General features: G+C 36.9%; 1 long non-coding RNA gene and 1 pseudogene across 1 annotated transcript in view; one reads left to right on the plus strand and one right to left on the minus strand.

The window, feature by feature from the left end:
• LOC144457026 (uncharacterized) overlaps positions 1-21,414 on the minus strand; it is a 128,623-nt gene that overhangs the window by 16,532 nt on the left and 90,677 nt on the right. The window lies entirely within an intron of this gene.
• Positions 2,989-3,386, plus strand: LOC110193577 (small ribosomal subunit protein eS12 pseudogene; annotated as a pseudogene).

Consider the following 21,414-nt stretch of genomic DNA (forward strand, 5'->3'; position numbering starts at 1 on the left):
ATGGGCTAAATTTAGCCCTCCGGTAGTAGCTTGCCAACTCCAGCAGAAGGGAGAAAACTAATCTTAGGAATAGAGAATTGAGTTGCAGAGAAGAGACCTAGGGAGACCAGCTGAGAAACTTATCCAGAGTAGATACTTTACCTAGTGTGGAACAGCATAAGGATTCTGTGACAAGAATAGAGAGAAAGGATCTATGTAACGTACAGTACTGAAGAGGTGAACTGCATGTGATTCTTTATATATGTGCCTCATTATACTTAACACCTAGATTTGTGCCTGATACCCCAAATACATTACATATATCTATGGGAGAATATACCCCAGGTTTATGGAGAGAGGGATGTTTTCTATATACTGGACTTATTATGCCATCTTGTTAAATTCCTTAGCCTTGAAATAGTTTTGTCTATCGGCTAAAGGTAAAAGTAAAGGCTTGTGAGCTATGGTTGGAGGTCTAGACCCAGAGAACTAATCTTTTGAAACCTGGAAATAGCTGCCCTCTGGAAGATCCAATGTATGAGTACAAGTTGGGATAATAGCTTACAGAAGGAACACTACATACATTTATACATGTGTGTGCGCGTGCGTGCGTGCATGTGTGTGGTGTATGTATGTGTGTATACATATACATACATATATGCACACACATATACATATATACATGTGTGTATACACACATAAATATGTGTATACTATGTGTGTATACACACATAAATATGTGTATACTATGTGTGTATACACACACATTTAAAAAAAACTGTTGACTTTATAAAGCAGTTAAATTTCAGGTGATTATTCACATTATTTTTTAAAAAGTATTATTTTGTTTACAGAATACTTAAGGTTAGAGTCTCTAAGCTCCTTTGGGTCAAATACTGCCTTCGCATCACCAGAGCCTATTACAATTCCTTTGGACACAGGGAACACTTTCTAAAGTTGTTTCTTAAGTTTAGTAGTAACTACTCTATAGAGATACTAAAGGGTAGTGAACTCAAATTGAAATGTTAGAAACATCTGCTAACTGAAGATTAATAAGAAATTTTGATAAACATAGAAAAAAAGATGATATAAGCCAATGGGAAAATATGACTGACTATAATCAATCAGTATGCTTCTATTGTTTACAAAATTACTTTGCTCAAAGAATTTCAAAGATTCCCAGAGTATAGAAGAAAAGGATACAAATACTGTTAGTAGGTATTATAAAGGCAGCCTCTAAAACATACACACACACACACACACACACACACACACACACACATGCACAGAGTTTGGTTTGATATGTCAAATTTAACAGCATCATAATCATTACCATTATCAATTCTTCCCCCTGCAACACTGTGTTCTCAGAATATTTCTGTAATTACACCAGATAGCTAAGTATTTTCTTTTTTTTGACACTTCACTTTAAAAAATTTATTTTAGAAGGCAATAGATTGTCTTCCCTTACAATAACTTAAACACTAGCTCTGATACATTCATATGCATTCCACAAACAAATCTATCTATTCTATAGTTCTGTTTGATTTAAGGATCCCTCATTGGGCAAAGACTTTTGATAATTTGTTTTCAGCTGTCCCTGCAGCAATAGATCTGCTATCAGTTGCAATAACAGATGTCAAAATGGAAGAGCAGGTCACTGTATCTCTGAACTATTTCCTAAACATTAGAATGGGTTAGAATTAATATCTCCAGAAAGATTACATTATTACTCAGTGACCACTAATGCATTTTTCCTCAAACATAGCATAAGGTTTAAAAACACACACCCATACACCCCTGTTCTTACACAGGACACATCTATCATAATTATTTGGTTATTGTCACAAGCAGGTAATATCTAGTCAATGTTTGCTTTTCCAATTGCCCTTGGTTTTTAAGACCATTCATTTCTTAATAATACTAGAGTAATTTTCTATACAAGAGGAAAATGGCTTCTCATTAGTCATACTGCTGACTTAAAACAGAAGCCTAAACACCACTAGTGACAACCAAGACTGTTCCTAGGCCACAGAGGTGAAGAATTAGACCATTCATTCTCAGTGTTCTCAGTCAAAACTATTTATTTGGACTTTCTGGCTACCTCCTATTATTCTGGTTTCTGCATTCCATGCTACTGATAACCTTGAACTGTGTGTGTGTATGTACACAGTGTGTATGTACCTATGTACTGTCAACCCAAAAAATAGAGTTTGTTCTAAGAAAAACAAATGTGTGTCCATGTTTAATTTCTCTCAAGTTGGCTTTTCCTGCATTGTATGAGAGTTACAGTGCAGAATTGGCTCGATTTGGGGCTTGGGGGTACAGAATTATATGCCCTTCTAAGAGTATGGGTTCCCAAAGGGTGCCAATCAACTCTGATTGTTCAACACACTGAGAGGTGGACTATATTGAAATGAGGGCCTTGAGTACGTGACTTAGGTCACTTAATCCTGGTACAATATTTTTTCAACAAGGGCTGATATCACCCTTCCATCATTCTACCTTTGAACTGAGGAAATACATGTTCTATCAGACCATCCTCCAACCAGACCGCTCTCAGCCTTGGTCTATCTAGGCAGAAGAATCTGTCTCCACCCAAACCTGAGAAGGATAAAAATCAATTCAGGCCTGGGTAGGCTTTGTCCAGGATAAAACTCAATGAAATCTCATTATCAGCAATGTCCATGTGAAGAACTTTACTGCTGGAGGCTGGGGGATGGAGCTCTGAGTCTCCAAGATAGAAAAAAAAATTTTGCACAATAAACAGTACTATATATATATATACACACATCTATACAAATATATAATACATATATATGAAACTAATCTAATGAAAACCTCTTTAATATAATTATTATATTAGTCCCTTCTACTTCCCCTTATATTCCTTCAGCCACCAAAAGCCCAGTAGTAAGAAAGAGGGACATTTGGGAGCCAGTAGTTACGTTCCCGAAGATCTAAGGTTGCTTCTTTTTTCTCTATCAAGATATATGTGCTTTTGCTGCTGGAGGTGTAATGGACGTTAACATGGCTCTACAAGAAGTACTGAAGACCGCCCTCATCCACGATGGCCTAGCTCATGGAATTCGTGAAGCTGCCAAAGCCTTGGACAAATGCCAAGCCCATCTTTGTGTTCTTGCTTCCAGCTGCGATGAACCTATGTATGTAAAGTTGGTTGAGGCCCTGTGTGCTGAGCACCAAATCAATTTGATCACGGTTGATGACAATAAGAAGCAGGGCGAACGGTTAGGCCTCTGTAAAATTGACAGAGAGGGAAAGCCCCGTAAAGCGGTTGGCTGCAGTTGTGTTGTTGTTAAGGACTATGGCAAGGAATCTCAGGCCAAAGATGTCATCGAAGAATATTTTAAATGCAAGAAATGAATAAAATAAAAGCCTTGGTCTGATTTGAAAAAAAAAAAAGATAAATGTGCCTACAAAGGAGAATGACTTGGGGGGGGTAGGGAGAAGTGGTTAGAATTATTGAAAGACATGCTAACTAAAGAGATACTGAGAACACTTAGCTGTTTATAGTTAGTCAAGCCTAGACAAATTAAACCTTTTTACATCCCTAGATACTAAAAGAAATTGTGGATGTGATGCTAAATTTTACGGCAGAATTTAGAGATCATGAAATCCAGGTCCTCCACCCAGGGACCCTCAAATAGATTTGCATAAACTGGTTTTAGGGAAGTTGGGAAGATGAATAAAAGGTTTTAAAAAGACAAAGCAGAAGGTACTGACTTGTTAGGGTGGGAGGCCCTAGGGGCCATGTCTAAAAAATCCCAATTCAGGAAGCTCTTTGCCAAGTTTTGAGGAGAAGACCTATACTGGGTGAGAGCTAGGAAACCATCCATCATTCAATCTGTAAGTATTTATGTGTTAGGTACTGTGCTAGGCTCTGGAGAAAAGAAAACACAACAAAATGACATATAGAGTTTGGAAGATAGTACTTGCTACAGAGAGAAATTGGGAGAGAAGAGGATTCAGTAACCAGTTTAATTGACTTTTTGTCCAGTTTCAGTTCAAATATATTTATTAAATGGCTATTGTTTGCAAGCATAGGGTAATGAATACAGTGGTAGGTTTAAAGTCAGAAATTCATGTATAAAAATCAAATCCCCTTTTCCCTCCACTTCCCACATCTCCCCTCCCCTATTCCCCACACACTTACCAGCTTTGTGACCAGTGTGTGATGGACTCTAAACAAAAGCCCTTTTCAACTCTTTTCTCCCCATGAAAGCAATGTTATGAGAATTACTTAGATAAAGATATATGTGTCTCAGACAACTCCCTTGGATTTAACTATTAAATCCTAGGGTTGGGTGTAAACTGAAAGAATCTGGAGGAGGGAGTTAGCTCCTTATGCTGATGAAATCATAGATCCTTGGTGATCTGTGTATTCATCTATTTATCAGGCTCTATGTTATATGTGGGAGATAGACAAAAAGAAAGTTAAAATAGACCCCTATCCTCAAGAATTTTACATTCCACTGGAAGGATATAACATGTAAACCTGTAAATGCAAGATTGCTAGAGTAGACATGGACTGGCTGGGCTCCTCACTTGAGCTTCATTTTGAGAAGATAAAATGTTGATTTTATTTTTGATTCCATGTTGTAATTGATTCTATTCTGCAACTGCCTGAGCTTTGTTTCTTTGTCTCTGAGTTAAGTTCAGAAATCCTGAGTCCAGAAGTTTAGCTTTCCTTTCTGAGTTATTTAAAAGTTGTTTTCCCTATAAATCACTTTAATTGAAAGAAAACTGTTATCTCCGCAGAACTAGCTGCCCTTGTACAATTGGAAGAAATGTGTTATCCTTAAGGAATGCAGGTATATGCCAGGGAGTCTGGTCTGTTATCTTTGCAAAGCTGGCTGTCCTTCAAAAAAGTTTGGTCTGTTATCAAAGTGACACTAACTAGTCATGAAAGTGGACACCACCAACGAGCTTTCCATAGCAACAACATGCAAGGAGTGGTTGTTGCTAGTCCTGAATTCTAGACTTCTATCCAATTATATTGTTTTCCATCATCTATGGTACTTCAGATTTTGTATCCAATCATCTTGTTTTTCATACAAGATGCTTCCTGTTCTTTGTTCTCTTATATTTCCAAAAACTATATAAATGCTAGTAAGCCCTTATCTCAGGGTCTCTTGGCTGGTTGAGAGAACCATTTTATTTATAATTTCGAGCCTTACCAATAAATTGAATGTGCTCAGAACTTTATGCCTCAATTTACCTTAATTTCAGTTGATAATTTTATTGTGAGGATTTATCATGATAATGAACAAAGTTGCTGCCACTGCTTCTGTTGCTGTTGTTTTATAAAAGGTTTATTATGTCTCTGTGTTGCATGTGCACAGAAAAGATGGCTATTCTGACAAATAAGTAATACTCATCCTATCCCTAAGTATATTACAAGAGAGAACAGAGGAAATAAAAAACCAAAATTTTTTTAAAAAAACCCTTTTCCCCCCTTAAGTTTTATTCTAGTTTTAAATAAATTATGTTCTTATAAGTCTCTCAACTCTCCAAATATAGACTCACCTAATAAGAAGCAAGTATTTAACACATTCCTTTACCTTCCTATTTTCCATTTAAAGATAATGAACACATAACAATCAAGGGTTTATGGTTTCTGCTCTTTATGAGCAGCTTTTGAGCTCAGTTCCATCTTTGTTATGGGACTTAAGTGTAACAAAGCAAAGGAGCTGACAGTTATAAATTTCTATTCATAAATACAGAAGATTCCTAACATGAGCTGTATTAGAAAAGGCCATTTGTCTTAACTCCAGGAAAATTCATTTGCATAAGTTCTTTGGAACTCAAAATGTATTTTCCGTAGGAACAATGCTATACTAGTACTTAGCTTCCCAGAACCACAGCTGATTATATAATCTATTAGACCACTATACGATGAAGCAAAACAAGAGCAGAACAACATGAATTACTATTTCAAACACTCTTCCCAGGAAAGAAATATATTCAGAGACCCCAGATACTTTGCAGTGTTGTTTTCCCTGATAGTGGCATCAGTAAGCTAGGAAAGAAGATCTCAGTTGCACCAGTAACTTTAATCTCTACTTCTGCATGAAGGAAGACACATCAGTGTACCTGCATGAGAGAAGCCATCTTTTTAAGTTAATCATATTCCAATTATAAAACGAAAGATTGTTATGCCACCCTTATTGTGCATATTATGCCAGCTAAGTAGTAGAAAAAATAAGGCTTTTAGTGGTATTTTATTTATTTTTTCTACCTCTTATAATATGTATATTGTAAAAACAAAGATAATTAAAAATAACATCAGCTCACATAATGTATTACTTTTCCAGATTACTTTAAACTTTTTATTTTACTTTTTTGTTTGAAAAGATAATGATTTGCAAGCTAAAAGTTACCTTAGAAGTTATCAATTCCAATTTCCTCATTCTTTTTCATAGACGAAGAAAATAAGGGCAGGAAGGCTAAATGATAAGTTCAAGACCAGGACAGTAATATGAGGCAGAACTGGCATTAGAATCAGTCTCTCTACTTTCAGTCCTATGGAGCTGTTTTATACTGAAAGAAATACCTATTAAGAATCAGAAGACCTGCATCATAGCATCATAGATTTCAACCTGGATGAACTTTTAGAATTCCTCAAGTTCATTTGCCTCATTTAACATGTGCAGAAACTGAGGCCCAAAGACATTAACTGACTTAACCAGGTTATAAAGCTATTTAAGTGTCATAGATGTGATGTGATTCTGAGTCTTTCCAACTCCAAATCTAGAACTCTATCCACTCTACCAGGATGGCTATATGTGGCTCTTTCCACAAGCTAGCTGTAAGATTTTAGGCAACTTTTCCACCTCTAAAATGAGAGAATTAGACTAAAAGTTCTGCAAGGTCTCATATAAGGGTGGTGATTTCAGACCCATCCCAAATCAGGTAACCATGAAAGGTCCAGATGTCTGGTTTGAATTAATCAATAAATGGACGTGAACTTGTTGCAAACAAGTCCTTTAATCAATTTGGGGTGTTTTGATCATTGTCATTGGATGAATGCAGATGATACCTCCTAGAAAATATTTGTATAGGTTAAAGAGAGTCAGTCATTTCCTATGTATTATACAGTAGGCCATTTTAGAAGTGAGAAGTCCAACAGCGAAGACACCAGGTGTTTTCAGGCTCAAGGGCACCATGTATGTGTACTAGCAAGTGTGTGTGTGTGTGGGGGGGATGTTATTCTTCTCCTATTCCCTCACTCTCTCTGCAACTGATAGTCTTGAAATTGGCCTGGAGCACTGGTTGTTGCTCAAATGGCTTGACCCGGGTCAAACATGTGGTATGGGTCAAGGGCAATGCTTATATTAACATCTTGATGGTTCTGAAGAGAGGTCTTTATCCATTATTCCATGCTGCTCTTCTAATTCTGGGAATAGTAATTGAGTTGAAACTATATTACCATTCCTGAAAAGGACATGCCAGTTTGTTGCCATATTATTCCATTAACCAACCCTTCTCAAACTGAGATACAACTCCATGGCCATGATTCTCCTATATATAATATGTTGCCATATTAGAATATAAACTCTTTGAGGGCATGGACTGTCTTGCTTTTTGTGTATGTTAAGAAGTTTTGGTTCATGTTTAGACCACCTGAGACCAGCTACCTGTCTGAACATCATTAGAGATTTTTGATGTATTCACTTATGAAGGTAAAAAAACCCTCTTTACTCATACCATAGGATAATGGGGAAGGGGTGAGGTCAATCACCTTCCCTTTCCCCACCCCCTTAGGCCACATGGCCTCAAGAAATGAAAGTGGGGCTTTGATATTTGTTTGTTCTTCTTTCATTACAGGTACAGGAAATGAAGTGTGACCCAGGGGGATATGAGAATCTAGGAATCTGAGACACATGTTACTGGCAGCCCGGTAGCAAGGACCTGAGGAGCCGGGATCTGAGCATGGATTTCAACTTAGTGGGAATAATGCTAAATAGGAATTGAGGTAATATCCAAGTCTAATCCACCTTCCCCTCTCTAAAGACTCAAGTGATAAATGTCAGAGTAAAGTATGTCCCAGTGGAGTTAGGTTGAAATGTTTATATGTTTGTCCTAGCCTCATAGATGAAATAAATACCCCTTTGTAAAGTCCAATCCAATGACCCATGCTCTTGTGCCAGAAAGACTATTAGGGTCCAGGTCCAGCCAGGCTAAGCTTCTTTCATCTGCTCAGGGAGTCTACCACTTCCTGCCAGTCAGTCTCTCCAGGTGAAAAGTCCTCAGACTGGGTGCACTAGTTCCCTTTGCCTCTCCTTGGAAAGGCTCCTAGAAGCCCAGCATCTTCCATCTGCCCCAAAGTAACTACTTCCATTTTTAGCAGCACAGGGCATCTTCTACCTCTTCCTGCTAGCCCAATCTCCCAACTGGAATGTAGAGAACTTCTACTGAAAAGAAGAGTGACCCTCCCTTTGATTTCAGGCCTTCTATCTTCTGCTGCACCTGTCCTTAGAGGGAAGAGGAGTGGTATTCTCAACTCAAGGAGGTTCATTCTCACATCTGGTCATACCCTTCAAATCCTAGCCACTCTGAACTCATGTAGATCACCATCCAAACCCCCATCCAAACCCCATTCCTCACCCTCTTCCTGACACCCAATTTCTCATTCCCATCCTCAGCCCTGCCTCTCACTTTAGTTTCAATCTAACTCCATCTGGCCCTTCCACTGTGCCCTCTGGAATATCTATTCCATAGGTAAAAACACTCCTTCATCTTAAAGCTTTTCCTTTCCCACTCCTTCCATCTGTGAGCTCTTACTGAAACCTACCTTTTCCCTAATAACACAGTCTCCCTGCCCACCCTTTTTAATACTGGCTGTACCTTCACTCTGCAGGTTATCTTTTGAGGTAGCGGAATTTGAATACTCTTTGCTCTCTGTTGCCATTTTCAGGTTCCTCCCTTTTTTCCACCACTTAAGTAACTTCTCTTCCTTTGAGCTTTATGCTGCTTATATAATTTATATCTGGGGTATAGGGTGTGTTCATGGAAGACTAGTATCTCTGTTATGAGGACTGCTGATCCCTGAATTTTCAGGGCTGCTTTCCAACTTTGGTGTCCACCTGATCAACTTGACTCTCACCTGTGGCTCCAAGAAGCTGTAGCATACACACCCAGCCCTGGCCTGAATACCTGGGCAGGTGAGAATCCTACCCTGCAGTTGAAACACACACACACACACACACACACACACACACACACACACACACACACACACAATGTACAAAAACTTCTGCAAAGATGATTCTACTCACCCAGCAGTACGTGGAATGTGCACACACTAAGAGACAACACAAAATCCAGTAGACTTGAAAGATGAACAGTTCTTGTTCTTTTAAAAAAAAATCAATTGCTTTCCCATGCCTGGAACACTCCCCCTCCTCTACTCTGCCCTGACCTCCCTAGCTTCCTTTAAGTCCCAGCTAAAATTTCCCTTTTCTATAGGAAGCTTTATACAACACCCCTCCTTATTTTAAAGCCTTCCTCTTGTTAATTATTTCCTCTTTATCCTGTATGTAGCTTGTTTTGTATATATTTGTTTGCACTTTGTCTCTCCCATTAGGTTGTAAACTCCTTGAGGGCAGAGATTATCTTTTGCCTCTTTTTCCATCAGCACGTGCCTAGAAGGTAGTAGGTGCTTAATAAATGTTTATTGATTGATTGATCGAGACTAAGTGGTTAAATGGAAGTGGGTTGCAGTCATTGGACCCTTCACATTGTGAAAGATAAGTGGTGAGGGTTTGGGACAGTGGCAAAGAAGGGAAACTCTTCAAACCCTTCAGTGTCTAAAGAAGGGGTGTATGTGTGTGTGTGTGTGTGTGTGTGTGTGTGTGTGTGTGTGTGTGTGTGTGTATAGAAGGAGTAAAATATAACCATCCTGGCCCTCAGACAGCAAAGCTAATTATTTTAAATATATGCATCCCCAGTCCTTAGTAAAATTCCTGACACATAAGTTCTAAAGAAATTTTTTTTTTCATTCATTTTTAAACACATGCAAAGAAATCACTTAACACACACACACACACACACACACACACACACACGCAACACCCTTTTCAATGAACATATAGGATTCTACACTAATTTCAAGGTTTCCAAAATGCACTTTCCCCCCCCAGAAAAACACTAGAAAAACGGAATTGCCTCCTCTAGAGGTCTTAGGCATAACATTACTGAGGTGATACCATAATCTACAGAAAGATTCAGTCATTTATCATGCCATAAGAATATTCTGTTTTAACCAGACAGGAAGCTAAGCTTTGAAGACTCCCTAATTATAATCTGAAGGGCAGTGCTACTCAGCCCAAACTTCTTCAGTTTTTCTTACTCCTTTCTGGCATGAAGCAAATAATTGTGTAAAGCAACATACAAGATTCCATATACCATGCTATGTGGTAAAGCTAAATATTAGATTGGCATTGCATGGTACAGCAACTCTAAATCAATTAAACTCAGAGACTTCTCAAGATGGAAGCAAAAGTTACTTTTTCATCACAATCTCCCGAGAAAGGGCGTCTGCTCCTCAGGTATACCTCCAGCAGGAGACAGGCAAGGCACAGAAAGCAAAATGAGATTATATACCCTAATGCAAACAAACCTCCACCCACCACTGTCCCTTATTCCCAGTGGCTGGGAGTTGGGCTTACATTCTAGGTTCGAAAATCCAAAGACAAAGAACAAGGAAACAGGGTATAGTCAATCCAAACATACATGTCCTTATTTAGAAAACCTAATGCAGATGTGGCAGTGGTGTGGTGATCAGGAGGGGGTTTACGGCCGAATTCCCATGAGTTAAGTAATTCCTAGGAAACTGAAACTTACTGCAATTTCCCCTTTCTAACCCCCTTCCCCTTATCCCATTGGCTGGGATTTCAGAGGGTACAATCTATTTCATAGAGACACAAGTTTGCTCAGAGACAAGAAAAGCTGGGAAGCTTTTCAAGGGCAAGCAGTTCAAGTTGGGGGCAGGGTTATTCCTTTTGCTAAGTATTTAAAAAAAAAATCAGAGTCTGAGTGGGAGAGGGTTTTGAAAGCAGCAATACCACAACCACTAACAAGAACTAATGACCCTTCGAGGAGGCTTCACTTCTGAGAGTTCATCTCTCACAGTATTAATTTTATAGAATATCAATATGGCATAACGTAGTGGTGTCAAACTAAAACAGAATCAGGCCATTAAACCATATTTAAGGAACCCTAAGGGTTAGTTCTTCCTTGAAAATCTTGCACTTTGACTTCATATTGACTTCAAAAACCACATGTTAACATTCTCTATTATTTATTTATTTTTATTTATCTTGTTAAATATTTTCCAATTACATTTTAATCTGTTTTGATGGTACTCAAGTATTGTATAGTATGTTTGATACCTCTGGCATAATGGATACTGTTCAATAATTAAAGTAAACAAGTTTTAGTTCCAAATCTCACCTCAGATCCAAATAGCTATATGATTCTGGGTAAATCACTTAACCTCTTTCAGGCTCAGCTTTCTTATCTGTATAATGAGAATAATATTACCTATATAGTAGCTGAATCAAAAGGTTGTTGTGAGATCTCATGAAATAATGTATATAAATTGCTTTGCAAACCTTAAAACTCCATATAAATTCTAATTGTTGTTTATGTTATTATTGTTATTGTACCACACAGTCAACAGAGTATTGGGTTTGTGGATTGGTGAAGAATGGGTTTAAATCTAGCCTCTGATACTAGCTGTGTGACCCTAGTTAATGTGATTACTTAAAATATTTGTGTCATGATAAATTCACTAAGACTTAACAATTAGGTCATGGGAAGATGGGACACGATTGTAGAGGGAGTTCTGACACCTAGAATGTATATGCTGTATATTTCCTGGTAAAGGTTTCCAAATGAGTGGTAATCTCTACTCAATTAGCAAATTAAAAAACAAATAAACAGAACAAACAAACAAACAAAAAGAAAACCAAACTAGTGATGCTGACATGAAAAACCTTTTGAATTTTAAGAATTCTATTTGGGTATTATTCTGCCTTATTAATCCATAAAACAGGCGTGTCAATACACAATAGAAATGAACTGGAGAAATTACCAAGATGTTTACAGAAATGCCAAAGGCTTGTGTTTCAACTGTAAATAAACAGACATTGAAACAAAATCAATTACATGACTAAGACCTTTGATTGTTGGTCATGACTGAATATCAAAAACACTGAGGAGAATGATAAAAACCAACTTAAGTCAGTGTCTGGAACTATCAATTATTAGTTCAGTTTTAATAATATTTAATTGGACACCCGTGTCTCTATTTCTTCATGAGAAGCTGATGAAATGTCAGAAGTGGGGGAACAATTAGGACTAATCTTCAAATACATCTGAGTGTCATCTGCATAAGAATGGAAATCTAATCCAAGTCTTCTCTGAAAGTAAGGATGTAAATGCTGAATAATAATGAAGGAAACTCAAGGCATAAAACCGGAAAGTGCAGAAGACATCTGAAAGGGACAGAATTAAAATCAGAAAGAGAAAGGCTGCACAGGATCAGATAAATTTGATTAAAACCTAGCAAATGTGAGTACTATTGAGGACCAGAAGTTATAATGTGCAAGATTTTCAAGGAAGAACCAACAATATTTTCATATTTTGATTAGACCTGGTCTGATAATAATTTAGGCATGAAGGAGTGTACATTTACATTTCCAGTCTTATTGTAGTATTTGACTTTTGGGAATGAGGACAGTATCCACAATGTTGTATGCATAGCACAGAATAGATCAGGGATAGATGAAATGGTTTTTGTGAATAACCTCCTTTCCACAATGCATGTATTAAAGGAAAAATAACTATATGCCAAAGATTGTAGTAGGGGATAAAAATGCAAAGTGACACAGCCCCTACCCTAAAGCACCTTGTAATCTCCTCAAAGAAGACAATACATATGGGGTAGTTGGATCTAGAGAGTCACAGAGATAATGAGTACTCCTCCCCCTCCTAATTATCATTTATATGGTACTTATTATGTGCCAGGCATTGATCTAAGCAATTTACAATTATTATCCCATTTGAAACTCATAACAAACCTATGAAGTAGGTGCCCTTATTATCCTTTTTTATAGATATAGATGAAGAAACTGAGGTAAACAGAGATTAAGTGATTTGCCCAGTAACACATAGCTAGTAAGTATCTGAGACTGTTTTTGAACTCTTCTTCCTGACTTCAGGCCCAGTGCTCTATACAATGTTCCACCACTTTCCCTTCCCTGGTATAAAGTTGCAGTATCTAAGACATCATATTGGGAACCCTAAGACTGATAGAACACCCCCTTTTTCTCTCTCAAAGACAGTATATACCACAAGTCACTGATGCAAAGCCACTCCTATCCTGGGCCTCATTATTCCTGGATAGAACACTAGTGCTGGGTTATATCAAACTTTTCCAGGTCTACAGCCTTCTCTGGGCTCTGAGGGATTTCCACCTCTCAGGAAGTAGGTAGCAGTGGCTAGGCGGAGGGAAGGGAAGGAGAAATAAAAGAAGCTTTCACTTGCTTATCCAAGCAATAGAACTTTGTTTTTCCTCCCTTACCTATAATCAGTTCTTTCAAGCAGCAAAGCCTTTTTCCTCTAATCAGCAAGTCTAAGGAGCAGGTAGAGATACAGACTGGGGGATCTTGCTATGACCCATTTCTAAAATCTCTTTTTGGACTCAGCTAAGAGAAATCTTCTCATACCCCATCAGATGTATGGTCTTGACCAAGTCTACTTTTTCAAAGCCTGGTCTCTTATGTTAAATGACTCACTCTTTTTTTTTTATGGTGAGAAAACATATTTATAAAGGACTTAAAATTCTAGCAGCCATCTTTTCATTTGCCATCAGCCACCCTACTTGGTTTGGACTCTATCATCTTGTCATCCCTTCCCCTCACCTCAAGGTAAGCTCATCACCTGGAAACAACAGGTTTCCTTTCAGCTTCAGTACTCATACCTTATCAGGTTACCTCTGTCCCTCTGATTGGAGGCCTGGAAGGTGGAGCAAAAAACTCCCTCCACAGCTTCACTTTATAGAGCGCTCTAAATTCCAGCCATCTCTTCATTTGTTCGTGTGGTTACTACTAACACCACCACCACCATCAACAGCACAATCAGCAAGCACCTGAGTTGAGTGCCCTCTGGTGCTCCTTCCCACCTTTTTAACTTCCTTTTATGTATTGTCTTCCCTCGTTAAGTAAGTGCTTTGAGGGCAATAACTGACTTTCTTTTTCTTATTTGTATCCCCAATACTTAGCACAGTCCGTGGCACATAGTAGGTGCTTAATAAATATCTATCACATCATAACCATAATATGGAAATTGGTTCTAGCCCAATGGAAATATCCAGTGGAAAAATTTAAAAATAAGGTTTTAAAATATGTTTATTAATTTACTATAACCACAAAGGGTAGGAAAAATGTATTTCTAATTCAAGTTTATAGTGAAGTAATAGAGTAGTTATAGAAAGGAAAGTTTAAAAATTAAAAATTGCTGAATATTATACCTAAAAGTAGCAATATGACAAAAATGTCATTATTATAATTTAAAATATTTTAGCAGTACAGACTTAGCCTTCTTCTTTTTCTATAAGTCTTCCTACATGCACTGGTAGCTACAGAGAGCTTCATCTATATCTTATCAAATGTGCATCCTTCAATCAATTTGAGGGTCAGCATCCAAAATATTTTGCTTTGCAACTTAAATAGCTTTAAAATTATTTTAGAGTGAGCTCCTTCATTTGTACATTATCTGCTTTTGTGGCATCATTTTTGGATCCTCAAACACTTGTTGTTCTAATTGAAGATGATCAGTCAACTCTACCTAGTGTGAATTAGGCAATTCCTGGACATTGTCATTTTCTAATTCATCAAGACCAAGCTTTCTTCCAATGTTTATTTTTCTAAAACACTCTGCTTTTGAGAGGAAATATCTTCAAAATTACTATTGGCACAGTGTGGCAAAATGTGTTTCCAGATTACACTCACGCTGCTTGCAGTTACTTGATGCCAAACATGGGGAATGTTTTTGATTGCAACTTTGGTGTTGTAATTTTTTCCAAACATCAATTAAAGAAATTGTATAAGTTATCTCTACATAGTTTTGTTAATTGCTTGCTCAAATAAATTTTTTTTTCTTAAAGAGTAGACTATAAATATTTCAATAGCTTCTTGGTCCATGAACTGTAATAAAGATGTACTCTGTGGAAAAATGATGTTTACTTTCACACAATGAGCCAAGTATAGGTGTATGACTTGGGGCATTACCTAAAGTCAGTAATGCTTTAAAAGTGATATTGTCCTCACAATATTTTTCAATACCTGGCCAAAATAACTTGAAAATAAGTCTTCAAAAACAGCTTGAGTCTCCTCTACTTTCTTATTTGAACACTAAAGTACTAGAAGTTATTAATATCTGTAGTCTCTTAGGGCACAAGGATTTTAAAACTGATAAAGAAGCAGTGATTTTATCTTTAAAATCCTCTTCTGTGTTACCTCCCAATAAAAGTCTTAGGCAATTCTTAAACATTTTAAATCTGAGTTGAATTTTTTCCCCCTTTCTTAGAATTGCAAATTCTGGAAGGCATCATTTTCCAGAATACTTATGTTTCGTCCATATTAAAAATGTTTTGAATGAGTATATCCTTTTTCTTCAGTTATTTTAGTCAAAATATCCAGATATTTATCTGCTACGTCCTCATCTGCACTGGCTACATCTCTGATAATTTTAACATTAGGCAATTGAACTTGATTTTTTAAAGCAAGCTAATCAACCAAAACCTACAGTAAAAGTTTCTTCACTATCTGCTTCATTTCCATTTTCTTTCACTGCCTTAAACTTCAAGCTTTTGTCTGCTAAGAGCAGACAAATTTTAAAAATTTTCAGTCTTCAGTCTATACAACCAAAAGCCTCCATTTCTATCATTGCGATGCTTCCTTTCTTTGTAGGTTTTGTTTGTTTGTTTTGGGGTTTTGTTTGTTTTTTTGTTTGTTTGCAAACCACAAAAAGCTGATGTAACCCTGCTCTTTCATTTTATTTCACTTGTGTGTTTTATAATATTCTGTAACATAGATTCAGGCATTCCAATATCTCATCCCAGTTTAGTCCTTCTATGACCTTATCCATGTCATTCAATTACACCAAATTTTTGTCTAAATGTAATATAAACAATGTAATGTAATGTAAACAATCCTCTTCTTTCTTGAACCATCAGTATTTCCATCTGAAATATAATTCTTTTGTGCATTTTTAGGGCTTAAAAAAAGAACTTTTTTTTTTTTGCTTTTTGGTGAGGCAATTGGGGTTAAGTGACTTGCCCAGGGTCACACAGCTAGTAAGTATCAAGTGTCTGAGGCTGGATTTGAACTCAGGTCCTCCTGACTCCAAGGCCAGAGCTCTGTCCACTGTGCCACTTAGCTGTCCCAAAAAACAAAACTTTTGCTAGTATGGTATCCAGCAGCACATCAGATCCACATATGACAATAGGCAAGTTCAGGTCGACAACATAGTAATCTATATTTAAAATATTCAACTACCTCACACTCACTGCAGTCAACAAATTTTGGCTAACATTAAATACAACCTAGTATCACTTTATATTTTTCACTAAATTGAATTTCACATTTTTCAAGTGCACTTTAAATGTGCCCTACCTGTACACAATTTCTCATAGTCACCAAGTAATTCTAGATATCAGGGTTTCATAGTATTCAATCTCAGTCTTCTTGTCAATAATATATGAATTAGAGGATTGAGAAAAAAGGACACTGGCTATTATTACTCTGAGTGAGTGTCCTTTCCTATGGGGATGCTTTTTCAATTTTTCTCATATATCTGTTATTTTTTTTTCCTGCTCCTTTCAACCAATAAAAATTTCCCTTTTGGGAATTGTTGCCACTTTGTATCTTGATATAAGGTTTTCCTCTTTCAACCTCTGTATTTATATATTTTATCGGATTTGATGCCTTTATCATATTTTTTCTTTGCCAATTTAAACAGAGTTCAACAGTTGTTTGGGGTTAGAATAGAAATCAACTAATCCACGAACATTTATAAAATGTCGACCATGTACTAGACAAAGTTTTTGACAATAGGGATGATGAAGTGAAAATGTAATAGCTGCCTCAAGATAGTTTCCGTTCCATCAAAGGAGACAATGTGAACAAATATACACAAATAAGGTTACACAAAATAGTAGCAACTGCACAGTTTAAAACTCCCCTAATGTCTTCAAAGATTTTCACACTCATCCAAAGAGTCCCAGGTCTTTAAGAAATCTCATTTTGGCCAACTTCTTTAGAAAGCTCTCCTTCTCCCACACCTTCCTGGCTTCTTCTTCAGTTTCCTTTCCCTGTTTCTTTCCTGTCATCTTCTGGTGCTTAGAATGGAGCTTTATTCTTTCATTCTGCTTCTAATTGATCAGGCAGCCATCACTTGGGCATAATTCTTTCACCTCTTTGCCAATGAAAAGCATGTATGAAAACAGGATTGCAAGTCTTAGCTGTCAGGCCATCTTAGCTGCCATAATACTTTAGTTTGTTGTTGTGGTTATTGTTATTGTTTTTCCTAAGGCACTTTTTTATTATGACTTTTTATTTCACTATATAAGAAGATATTTTCACACAGTTTTTACTCACTGTCCAATTCAAATCATCAAATGTTTATTCTGCATGTGTTACGTGTACTTTTATGCTGAGTTTATATCTGACTCATTTTCATTCACAGAATCTTAGGCAATTTGCTGAAAACCTTCCTTGGATGTGATACCATAATTCTTTGAGAAAGTCATTAATTTCTCTATTCCTCAGTTTCTTATCCTGTGAAATTAAAAAGTTGGACTAGATAATCACTTCACTTATGCCCTGCCATCTCTCCCCCGCAACTCCTATTTTTCTGTATTTTCAGCCAGTGATGGGGAAACTACCACAGAGCTTTGATTTGGAGGTGGGATATCAGTCCCTGAGAAGACTGGGTAGAATCAGGAAGAATTCCAGTCCCACAGGAACTCATGTTCCCAGCAGGGTGCTAAGGCAAGGACAATAAGAAGGCCAATTACTAGAACCAGGGCATGATTTCAGATTGAAGAGAATAGTAAAGATTATTTGAATCTTACTTACTCCTTGGGGACCAGAACTGTCTCAGTTAAGGTTATAAGTAAAGGTTAGGTGCCAATAAAAAGTTACAACAAACCTAGAGAAAAATTCCTATCATTTCTCCCTTCTTTTCTACTTTTATTGCTACATCCCTAAATGGAAGGGCCTATCTTCTAAACTATTGAAATTGTCCCTTAAATGGTCTCCCAATATCCATTCTTCTCTCCAATCTATCCTTTACACAATTACCAAAATAACCATCTTAATGAATGGGTTTGATTGCAATGCTAACCTGAAACTTCAAAGTTCTCTAATGCCTATAAGACAATGGAAGGAGTATCTTTGTCTGGTACATGAAGTTCTCTAAAATCCATCTTCAATCTACCTTTCCATATTTTTTTTATTTTTTAAAAGTTCCCCAACTAGACAAACATTTTCTTTTCCTTTTTTGTTCCTTTGGTGAGGCAATTGGGGTTAAGCGACTTGCTCAGAGTAACACAGCTAGTGAGTGTTGTGTCTGAGGCTGGATTTGAACTCAGGTCCTCCTGACTCCAGGGCCAGTGCTCTATCTACTGTGCCACCTAGGTGCCCCCTGGGCAAACATTTTCAAAGGAATTTCCCTGTCTTTCCCCACTCCAGTCAATTCTCCACTAAGCTGTCAAACTGATCTCCTAAAAGTACAGGTCTCACCTTGTCATTCTTCTATTCAATAAATTCCAGTGGCTCCTGATCACCTCCAGGATCAAATACAAAATCACTTTTTTAACTCTTAAAGCACTTCCAAAATTGATTCCTTCCAATCTTCTTATATCTCATGCCATTTCACATATCCTCTGATCAAGTGACATTGACCTATTTGTTGTTCCTTAACCAAGACACTGCATCTCTGTCTCTGGGATTTTCACTGGCTGTACTCTATGTCTGGAATCCTTTCCTTTTCATCTCAATTTCACAGCTTCCTTGCCATCCTTCAATTCTCTGCCCTCTAAAAGAAGTCTTTACTAACTACCGTTAGTGCATTTCCTTCCCTCTGTTGATTATCTCCAATTTATCCTGTTTATATCTTCTTTGTACATGGATATTTACATGTTGCTCCCCCCATTAAATAGTTAGCTTCTTAAGAACGAGTACTGCCTTTTTTTCTCCATTCTTTATATCCTTAGCATTTAGTACAGTGCCTGCAACATAGTAGGCACTTGATATGTGCTGACTGTTGGTAAGACAAATTGCTGAATTTAAATTGGATCATAGAAACATAGACAGTTTAACTACATTGAGATGAAGCCTTATGTTTTCATATTCCAGTAACATTTTAAAAATATTATTTCATCATGGCTGAGGACAGTCTAAAATCCATCACAGGGGAGAACAATTAGTATATTCAGGAAAACGACTCCAATTTATATTCTAATTAGGAAAGGTAATTCTTGTTTAGGTAATAGTCTATCTTGATGAATGAAGATTGTTTCAGCTTTATTTCCATTCTTACCAAATTAACAGTCAAGTCTGGATCTCAGCTTCCCCTCTCCTCTCACTATGCATGTGAGTTGGTAATCCTAATTCTGGAATAGGATACCTCCACAATTCCACTTGCTGAAATTCTTTAAGGCCCACATTAGATGTCACTTTTCCTGTGAAGCCTTCCTTAATCACTTTAGCTAGAAGTGATTGCTCTTTCCCGTCTCTCGTGACTTCTCTGATATATACCTAATTTTAGTTCATTTAAAAATATTTTGCATGTTCAGACACATTAGATTATAGTCTCCTAGAGGGTAGGGTTTTCTTTTTTAATCTTTTTTATGCTAAACAGTTATCATAGTATGCTTTACAATAGTAAGTAATTAATAGACTTTTGTTAAATTCAACTCAATTCAATAAAGAACATGCCTTTCCCCTTCTAAATAAAGAAGGTCATTCTCTCAGAAGAATTCACTGTTGGTTTAACTCAACTGTTCTTTGTCATGTGGGAATATTCTACAGGGCTATAGTATCCTGGAAAATTATTAAGTGTAAAAAAAAAGCCATCAATAAAACAAAAAAAAAGTGAATGGATCTTCTATGTGGGGAAGGCCCATTAAGAAGATAGAATTATTTTTAAAAGCATTTAAATGTAATGAAAGCAAAAATAACTAAAAAGCTACCTCAGTGACCAACATAATGAATGGGTTTCTCATAAACTTAAGGGGAAAATTATTGTCTTGCTTAAAAAAGATACAAACATTCAACAGAGAATGTATTAATACAAGTAATGAAATTTAACCCTGCTATGAAGTCCAATGAAACTCTCTTTTGAAGCACCATACTAATGGCAGAATGCTAGACAGAGTTGGAAAGATTTGGATTTAAATCCTACCTCTGACACCAGCTTTGTGATGGTGGTAAATCAGTAAACTTTCAATTTGTTTTAAACTACTCCTAAGGCCTTCTATACTAAGAAAGGAATGGAAGAATGGGTGGCCTGGAGTTTTATATGCTGATAAAATCACTGACACTATAGACTCACAGAATTTTCTGACACGATAAAGATAATGCAGGACAACACAAATTATACCTTATGTAATATAAAGGGAATTAAAAACCCAACAACCATAACCAAGAGAATGGTATAACATGATGGAGAGCTTCCAAGAGTCAGAAAGTCCCAGGTTCAGATGCTGCCTCTGATACATATTGATTTTGTGACACTAGATGATTATTAACCTTTAAGTGTTCTAAGCAACTTTCTGAGACTATAAGAACAGGTATGATGCTGACCAATATTTGTAGAAGGTATTTCCTTACATCATTCAAATCAGAGATCCAGTGCCTATCACTATCCATAACCTGCAAAGTCCATGACACTAGTTTAGTTCTTGTGTCCTGATACCTAGGTGATAATGGGGTAGTATTGCCCTAAAAGAGAATCAATCTCTAATCACCCACTATTTGTCCATGGTTCCTCCTCAGTGAAATGAAGTATACCCAATTTTAGCTAATGCAAATTAAGAAAGCTGTACAGTGACTTTTTTATGGTGGTATTTGTGAATAACAAAATCCCATAGCCACCAAAAGGATTTTAAATTACATGCTGTAAAGTCCAAGAAAATGGAGCCTAAAAAAGAAATTTATGTAAAACTTTACCATCCCACCAAATCAAAATATTTATCTACATACAAATTCAAATAACATTTTTTCCCCAAAATATCAATGGGAAGTAGAGCATCAAGAAATGGACAGAGTCTCAGAGTAGGCCAGGGAGGAAGCTTTTTTGATAAAGTGAAATTCAATATGTAACAGTTCTCTTTTCAACTTG

This window comes from Phascolarctos cinereus, unplaced genomic scaffold (assembly GCF_003287225.1).
Source record: "Phascolarctos cinereus isolate Bilbo 61053 unplaced genomic scaffold, phaCin_HiC Scaffold_4;HRSCAF=312, whole genome shotgun sequence".
NCBI lineage: Eukaryota > Metazoa > Chordata > Mammalia > Diprotodontia > Phascolarctidae > Phascolarctos > Phascolarctos cinereus.